Source organism: Carassius auratus, linkage group LG48F (genome assembly GCF_003368295.1).
Source record: "Carassius auratus strain Wakin linkage group LG48F, ASM336829v1, whole genome shotgun sequence".
NCBI lineage: Eukaryota > Metazoa > Chordata > Actinopteri > Cypriniformes > Cyprinidae > Carassius > Carassius auratus.
The window spans coordinates 2459330-2468920 of record NC_039300.1 but is presented as its reverse complement, the minus strand read 5'-3'; the positions used below and the strand labels follow the sequence as shown (position 1 = coordinate 2468920).

The 9591-nt window shown below is 37.7% G+C and overlaps 1 pseudogene; it reads left to right on the top strand.

Annotated features, from left to right (window-relative positions):
• Nucleotides 1–748: 748 nt before the first annotated feature.
• Nucleotides 749–8605, top strand: LOC113068624 (lethal(3)malignant brain tumor-like protein 1; annotated as a pseudogene).
• The last annotated feature ends 986 nt before the right edge of the window (nucleotides 8606–9591 follow it).

Below are 9591 nucleotides of genomic sequence, written 5' to 3'. Positions count from 1 at the left end.
ACGTTGATCTGTCATGAGCATGAAATGTTGAAGCCCATGAAGAAGAGGAAGAGGAGGGAATTCAACAGCCCATCAGAGGAAGAGTCTGATGCTGAACCAATGGTGCAGTTATTTATTTAATTAATGATTTCTGTTTTTCACTATAAGAAGTGAATGACCCTACCGTTCTTGTGATTTTACTCTTTTACTCCAGTGACATTTATGATGCAGCTATAATGTGTAACCAGTGCACAGAACATTACTCGATTCATTTCAATATGGGGTAGAGATTACAAGCACTTTATAGTTGAGTTATGGATTTTTCAATGATAACATTTATCCATGTAACCGGTCTAGACCCGGAGGGTTCCCATGAAGGGGTACGATAAGCTTCCTCCTCCGGATGAGTCTGTGGCCGCCGACCTCTGCCTGCCCATGACTATCGGCTGGAAAGAAAAGGCCACTCACCTGTCCAAGCTGTGTAGGACCATTTCAGCTCTTGCTGGACATGCCTACACTTCAGCTGGACAGGCGGCTTCAGCGCTTCATTCAATGGCAGTCCTCCAGGTCTTTTCAGTCAAAGATCCTCGCATCCTTATACGAATCTGGCCTGGACCCTGCGACCCTCAGGGAGCTGAGGAGCACAACCCATCTGGCTCTGTGTGCCACCAAGACCACTGCTCAGGTGATCGGAAGATCGATGGCCAGCCTTGTGGTGCTAGAGCACCATTTACGGCTGCCATTAATGGAACTCAAGGATGCGGATAAGATGCCCTTCCTTGACACTCCAATGTCTCCCAAGGGTCTCTTTGGACTGGCGGCCAAAGGTTTCACTGAGCATGGAGGCATAGAAATCGTCTCATGCTATGCAACATTTCATGCCAAAGCAGCTTTGCTGCTGCTTCTAGTCGCCCTAAGTCTATGCCAACTCAGCAGCCCACAAAGCCTGCTGCCCCACCATTCAGCCTGCTAAGGTTTAGCAGACACATGGACACTCCCGCTCTGCCACTCCCTTCTTTCTAAGTGCCAGGGAGCTCGACCCAAGTTTGTGTGTGACCCAGCACCTCAGAAGTCTTTCTAATCTGCTGGACAGGAAGAGGATGGGGGCAGGTCTCTCTACGGCCGGACCGCCTCTCAAGCAGCCTCTCTTAGATCTCCTGACATCCTGTTTAACTCCAGGTACAGAGGAAAATGTGTTTTTCGCAAACAATGGGTCCGTTCAAGTGCCCAAGCAATCAGCTGCTGTTATAGTGGGAAAAATAAAACACAAACATTTTCAAAAACGGAGCAAACTTTCTCTTCCAATACTCACGAGTATTCTGCCCCCATGCGGCCAGTCACTCAAATTAAAGGTTACATATTGTACACCTTTTTGGAGTTTTATTTTAGGTTTTGATTTCCTTAAGGATATATATTTGTGGTATAAGTACCAAAAACTATCTCATATTTTAACAGCTCCTTTCTGAAGAGATCTGCTAAGAACAGGTCTATTTTGGCCTGTCTAATTAATATTCATGAGCCTCTCTTCTGATTGGCCTGAGTGATGCACGGCCAGGCCCACCACAGGTAACTAGAGTCAGCCGACATTACAGCATTATTTAGTGGACTTTGCTATCCTAGGAACTACCAAAAGTACAGCGTTTTGTGACCTTAGGGTGCGTGATGGGTTATAGCGTGGTAGAAGGCTAGTTAGGTATGCAGGAGCTAAACCATTTAGGGCCTTATAGGTAAGTAATGATAATTTGTAACTGATACGGAACTTAATAGGTAGCCAGTGCAGAGACTGTAAAATTGGGGTAATATGATCATATTTTCTTGACCTGGTAAGGACTCTAGCTGCTGCATTTTGGACTACCTGTAGCTTGTTTTATTGACGAAGCAGGACAACCACCTAGAAGTGCATTACAATAGTCCAGTCTAGAGGTCATGAATGCATGAACTAGCTTTTCTGCATCAGAAACAGATAACATGTTTCGTAGCTTGACAATGTTTCTAAGATGGAAGAATGCAGTTTTTGTAACATTGGAAATATGATTTTCAAAAGACAAATTGCTGTCTAATATAACACCCAGATTTCTGACTGTAGAGGAAGTAGCAGTACATCCGTCTAGTTGCAGATTGTAATCTACAAGATTCTGTGTAGTGTTTTTTGGTCCAATAATTAGTATCTCTGTCTTATCTGAATTTAATTGGAGAAAATTATTTGTCATCCAATCTTTTACATTTTTAACACACTCTGTTAGCTTAGATAATTGGGAAGTTTAATCTGGTCTCGTTGAGATATATAGCTGAGTATCATCAGCATAACAGTGGAAGCTAATTCCGTATTTTCTAATAATATTACCAAGGGGCAACATGTATATTGAAAATAGAAGGGGACCTAGGACGGATCCTTGTGGCACTCCATATTTTACTGATGATAAATGAGATGACTCCCCATTTAAGTAAACAAAATGGTAGCAATCGGACAGGTAGGATCTAAACCATCTTAGAGCCTGCCCTTGAATACCTGTATAGTTTTGTAATCGATCTATGAGTATGTCATGATCTATGGTGTCGAACGCAGCACTAAGATCAAGTAAGACTAGAAATGAGATGCAGCCTTGGTCTGACGCAAGGAGCAGGTCATTTGTAATTTTAACAAGTGCAGTTTCTGTGCTATGGTGGGGCCTGAAACCTGACTGAAATTCTTCATACATATCATTTTTATGCAGAAAGGTGCTCAATTGAGCAGACACAACTTTTTCTAAAATTTTAGACATAAATGGAAGATTTGAAATAGGCCTATAATTTGCCAGTACACTAGGATCTAGTTTTGGTTTCTTAATAAGAGGCTTGATAACCGCCAGCTTGAATGGTTTTGGGACGTGACCTAAAGATAACGACGAGTTTATGATATTGAGAAGCGTTTCTTCTGCTACAGGTAACAGCTCTTTCAGTAATTTAGTGGGCACATGATCTAATAAACATGTTGTTGGTTTAGATACAGTGATAAGTTTATTTAGCTCTTCCTGTCCTATGGTTGTAAAGCACTGCAGTTTATCTTTGGGTGCGATGGATGAAACTGAAGTGTTAGACGCTGTAGAATCTACATTCGCTATTGTATTTCTAATGTTATCTATTTTATCAGTGAAGACATTCATGAAATCATTAATATTAAACGTTGGTGGAATATTTGAATCAGGTGGCATCTGGTAATTTGTTAATTTAGCCACTGTGCTAAATAAAAACCTTGGATTGTTTTGGTTATTTTCAATGAGTTTGTGTATATGCTCTGCCCTAGCAGTTTTTAGAGCCTGTCTATGGCTGGACATACTGTTTTTCCATGCAATTCTATAAACTTCCAAGTTAGTTTTTCTCCATTTGCGTTCAAGACTACGAGTTACTTTCTTGAGAGAGTGAGTATTACTGTTATACCATGGTACAGTACGTTTTTCTCTAACTTTTTTCAATTTGATTGGGGCAACAGCTTCTAATGTATTAGAGAAAATAGTGCCCATGTTGTCAGTAATTTCGTCTAGTTCATGTGTATTTTGGGGTACAAATAGCAGTTGAGATAGATCAGGCAGGTTATTTGCGAATCTTTCTTTGGTGGCTGGAACAATAGTTCTGCCCAGACGGTAACGCTGCGAAATATAGTTAATATCAGTTATACGCAGCATGCACGATACAAGGAAATGGTCTGTAATATCATCACTTTGAGGTACAATATCTATAGCAGTAAGATTGATTCCATGCGATATAATTAAATCTAGTGTATGATTAAAACGATGAGTGGGCCCGGTGACATTTTGCTTGACTCCAAAGGAGTTTATTAGGTCAGTAAACGCAAGTCCTAATGTATCATTTGTATTATCAACGTGAATATTAAAATCTCCCATGATTAGCGCCTTATCAACTGTAACTAGAAGGTCTGAGAGGAAATCTGCAAATTCTTTCAGGAATTCTGTATACGGCCCTGGTGGTCTATACACAGTAGCCAGAGCAAGAGATACATTAGATTTCTTTTGCATGTCTGACAGAGTAACATTTAGCAGAAGTATTTCAAACTTTGGTAACCGCACCAAAAGGCTTCCGGTCATGAATAAAAGACTTTGTCACTTCAGTTAAAGTAACCTATGAATCTTGTTGCGAACTCCCACTTATATAGCCAGATTCCCTAACCGTTCTGGCAGGCTTTGTCAACATAGGTTTGTTTTTTATACACTCCACGATCCAATGGCCATGCAGTTTCACTGCGTGATTGAAAAAAAATGCTTCAGTTCAGGAGAAAAAAAGGCTTTTTCTCATAGATTCTTAGCAGACACATTACTCATTCATATATTTCATGGAACCGAGGTTTCGTTAGTAACTGAGTAGCTCTGTTTATTAACCGCTAGAGCGCCAAAAGTTATGGTCTGTAGCTTTAAGCTTGATAATATTAAGAAATGTTTCTTGAGGTGTTTCATACAGTTGGCTCATGAACTATATTATATAGGTATATTACGTAGGAATACTTCAGTTTTTTGTCATATTTTTGGCCAGGGTACAGTGATTTTACCATTGTAAGGTTACTTGTGCCAGGAAAAAAAAACCTTAACTGTGGGACAATCTTAACACATGGCCTATTATGTCTTATTGCTTTAATTTGTACTTGAACCCTTTAACTGTCACCCCGTCCCATATACGGGATGCCTACATGTACTTCATTATATTACAATTAAATCTAATCTAATCTTGACAAACTATATATCATTGGAAAGGTCTAAGACTCCCAAATATAAATTTTACCAATGTTTTTTGTTAAAAATTATGTAGGAAAAGTCATAGATTAATTTATGACAAGAGTGCAACCATCAAAAATCTGACCTTTGTTAAAAAAAGACTTCTTCATTGCCTTTTTCTCTATCACATTTTAGAAATCATCAGAAATTATATATCAACTGAAAACTTAAAAACGTGAGTGACAGCTAAGGGGTTTAAAAAATAAATGAAGATTTGTTATATATCACAGTTGCTATAGTTGTGCTAAAATAAAGTTATATTGTAAATTCATGCATTTTACAATTTGTGTCATGGTTTTTTATTTAAACCATTCAAATTGCTTCCCCAGCAGGATGCAAAGAAGAAAAGTTTTCTTGGTCCAACTACCTACAAATCACAAGATCACAAGCTGCACCGAAAGAGTTGTTCTGTAGCTCAGTCAAAGTGAGTCAAACACTAGGCCTGTACTGCAGTTTCTTACCCAAGGACTCAGTGTGAACATAGAGCTGGTTTTCTGACTGTGCAGCCGGAGACAGACTGTGGGTTTGAGGTAGGGATGAAGCTGGAGGCCGTGGACCGGATGAGCCCCTCTCTCATCTGTGTTGCCACGGTAACAGACAAAGTGGCAAACGTTTCCTGGTTCATTTTGATAACTGGGATGACACGTATGACTACTGGTGAGTTACATCTTTCAATTGTTTCAATGATACTGTATATATCAGGTCCAGTGTGAAATTAATAGGTTCATCATCTGTACATTGATCCCATCGGCTGGTGTCAGGAGAGAGGCCTGCCACTGACGCCCCCTCAGGGTAACTCACACTGCATCTGTATGTCCTCAAACACTACGTTTGCTGCTGAAGCTTCTTCCCCCCCTTAAAATGTTAAAGCGGAGATCCATTTAAAAAATCTAACAAATACCATTACTTTGTTCCATAGTTTGTGACCTAATTGTTATTTTGATATTTAAGTGCTGTTATTATCACGGGTTGCTTCTATAGATGACCATAACATTGATAAAAATAATAAAATATTTGTACACTGGCCACAGAAATATGACAATATTCAATATATAATAACATTTATTATTAATATTATTCACAGTACAGTAAGCCAAGAAACATCACAACATTGCTTCTGGTTTATCTTGGCCAGGTCGCAGTTGTAAATGAGAACTTGTTCTCAACTGATTTTACCTGGTTAAATAAAGGTTAAATAAATCAAATAAAATAAAATTATCAATTTGGAAAACCGTTATTGCTGCTTAAGGTTTTTTTATTTATTTATTATTTTTTTTTTTTAGAAACTGTTCATTGTTCAGATCAGTATTTAAAAGCTTAGGGGAAAGTAAAAAAAAAAAAGAGACAAAGAAAGAAATACTTTTATTTAGCTAAATTGTGTTAAATTGATCAGAAATGAAGACATTTATAATGTTACAAAAGATTTCTATTTCAAAATAAATGCTGTTCTTTTGAACTTTCTATTCATTAAAGAACCCTGGAAAATAAAATCTATCATAGTTTCCACAAAAATATGAAGCATAACAACTGTTTTCAACATTTATAATAATCAGAAATGTTTCTTAAAGCAGCAAAACAAGTATGTGAGAATGATTTCTGAAGATCATATGACACTGAAGACTCAAGTAATGAAACTGAAAATTCAGCTTCGAAATGACAGGATAATTTATTCCTGTCTAACAGATATTTTTACATTTTTGACAAATGCAGCATTGGTGAAGAAGCATCATGTCTCAAATCTCCCTGAGCCCAAACGTTTGAGCACATATGAATGCTCAGGTCTGCTCTTATAACACTGGCTCGGTGTGGTCTCGTCCCGACAGACTACCCGGACCCTGACAGGTTCTCATGGAAGAGGTATCTGGTGGAGACGGGGGCTCGACGGCGGTCGCTCCTGAAGCCTTCAGAGTGGTGTGTGGAACCTCTCTGTCCTGATAACTCTATTAAAATCACTTCCTCTGTCAATATATGAAAAGTGACTCTTCCTGTGTTTGCTCAGCGTCCCTCCCACAGCTTCCAGGTGCAGATGAAGCTGGAGCCGGTGGATAAAAGATGTCCGGGCCTGATCCGCGTGGCTACGGTGCTGGAGGTCGACACTTACGGAATCAAGAGGAGAAAACAACTTCAGCTGACAGCTGTGCCAGTTTAATCCAACAAAAATAAAAATCGATACAGTATATTAAACACATTCCTTAATGGCTCATAAAAGTCCAGTAGAAGTTACTGTTAGGATGTGATTTATTCCTGTGAGGCACAGCTGTATTTTTCAGCTTCATTCCTCCAGTCTTCAGTGTCACATGGTCTTCAGAAATCATTCAGATCTGATGATTTACTGATGATTTACAACATTTCTGATTATTATCAATGTTGAACACAGTTGTGATGCTTCATATTTTTGTGGAAACATTATAAAAGCTACATTTTAATAGCTTTTGCAACGTTATAGATGTCATTATTGTTTCTGTGTTCTAGCTGAGTAAAATAATTAATTTATTTCCAAAAAAAGCTAATGTATTGAAAAAAAAAAAAATAATAATAACTTAATAGCAGTTAAAGTACAAATATTTAGTTAAAGTTAAAATATTAAACACCCCTTTGAGAAGCAGAAAAATTACAGAAATGGTTTTCAGAGAATACATATTAAACTTATTTCTCTTACACCAATGCCTAAATGATCTATATCAATTTCTCATTTGTATATTATTCTTAAAAAAAAGACAAAATGATAGATAAAAAACATATATATATATATATATATATATATATATATAGAAAACATATATATATATATATATATATATATATATATATATATATATATATATATATATATATATATAAATATATAAATATATTAGATTAAGATCAGTTATATCGGACTCTAACATGCTCATGTAGCTAATGCTGTGTCAGCTCAGAGTCCCCTGTGTGGTTTAGGTCCCCGGGAGAGAGCCTGACGACCCAGCAGCCCAGCTTCTCCTCCGTGCCTCAGCCCCTCCGAATACAGCTTCCACCACAGGTCAGACTTCAGCGTCTCTATAATGCATTAGTTCAGAACGTTTAATACACTGCTGTAAAAATAATCAAGCTGTCAGAAAACAGAACAGACGGGTTTCTGTCACTCAGAAAGTGCCCTACTCCGGGATGTGTCGGGGAAGGTCATGTGACCGGCCGCTTCACTGCACATCATCACTGTTTATCTGGCTGCCCATTGGCTGAGAGGAACCAGGGCCGGTTTAAAGCGGATCTCTCTGAAACAGAAGGATCCAGACGTAACCAGCTGGTCTTCGGCCGGAGAGCGAAGAAATTTCAATACCAAGGCAGGTACAACAACATTCACATGGTGTTAATCAAGTGTAACTGTGTATTTGTACATTAAGGATTTTTGTATATTAAAGAGATTTATAAGTCCACTGTGCTTGCTGTCACCAGGATTGGTCGCTCCCCTAAATATCACAAAAGTCAGCAAAGACATTGTGAGTTTGACTTTACAACATTTTCAATAAAATTGTCAATAAAATTCCAGTAAAACAAATAAATCAATGCATTTTAGAGTAAAAGATAACATCCTCTCATAGGGGAAAACACACACAGGCCATTCATTATTTGCACATGGACTATATTATTATATATAACGTAATCACTTATGTTTCGAACACTTTTATTTTGAATCGAATAATGCAGTATGAATACAGCTTCACAGGTCTGAATGTATGGGTTATAACATAATCTACAGACACAGCAAACAAACAGCAGTCAGTATGAGGTTAATGTAATATCTCTGCTTTATCTGCAGGTCTTTGGATTCGTCAATTGTCTTGTTGGCTGTGATGGGCAGTCCCGAGTTTTCAAAGATGAAGTAAGTAATAATAATAATAATTCCTTACATTTATATAGCGCTTTTCTAGACACTCAAAACGCTTAAGTAATTAGCTTCACTAAATTTCTCTATATAATGGTACTTGTTGAAGAAAGTATCATTAGTATTATTGTGTAAAATAGGGATTTAACTGAGTTGTAATAAAGCTTTAACCCACAGTTTGAGTTCTGTATATGAAGACGCAATCACATTTAACTTTGTGCAGTAAATGTCTGGGGATGAAATGCAAGCATCTCAACAGAAAGCTCAGGTGCTTATATATATATATATATATATATATATATATATATATATATATATATATATATATATATATATATATATATATATATATATACTCTTGATTATGCTAGGTTCTCAATTTAAAAAATAAATAAATAAAAACTTGAGAGAAGTAGAGTGGTGGTGAGTTTTGCATGGGTACACACCACTAACTTTTTTTTTTTTATAACTTTAAAAAGTGGCTATAGAAAACAATCACCCCCTTTAAAATAATCACATTGTGTGCCTTCACAGCCTGAAATGAAGACGGACACAGTGTTTGTTTAATCCAGCTGTATGTACATCCAAGTGAAAGATAAAACATCAACATGTCAGAAAAAAAAAAAAAAAACTGGTGTAGAACAGGATCACCCCCCTCCTAAAAATGTCTTGTAAACTCAACCAGGTGCAGCTCATCACCTTCTCAATGGCACAAAAGCCATGTGACTTTCAGCTGTGATCAGTTATGCTCATTTTGATCAGTTCAGCTTGAAAAGAGCTTTCCAGGGGCCAGTACCACGATGGTAGCAGAACAGAGTTACAGGATTCGTTCTGAGTGGACGAAACCAAACCTCTCCAATCCAGCTTTGTTGGTACCATGATGCTGTTCATCAACTTTCTTTGTCAACTCAGGCTTTGATGCTGAGTTTGTGGAGCGCATGCACATGAATGTGTGACATCACTGGTGAACAGCCAATCACGAGCCTC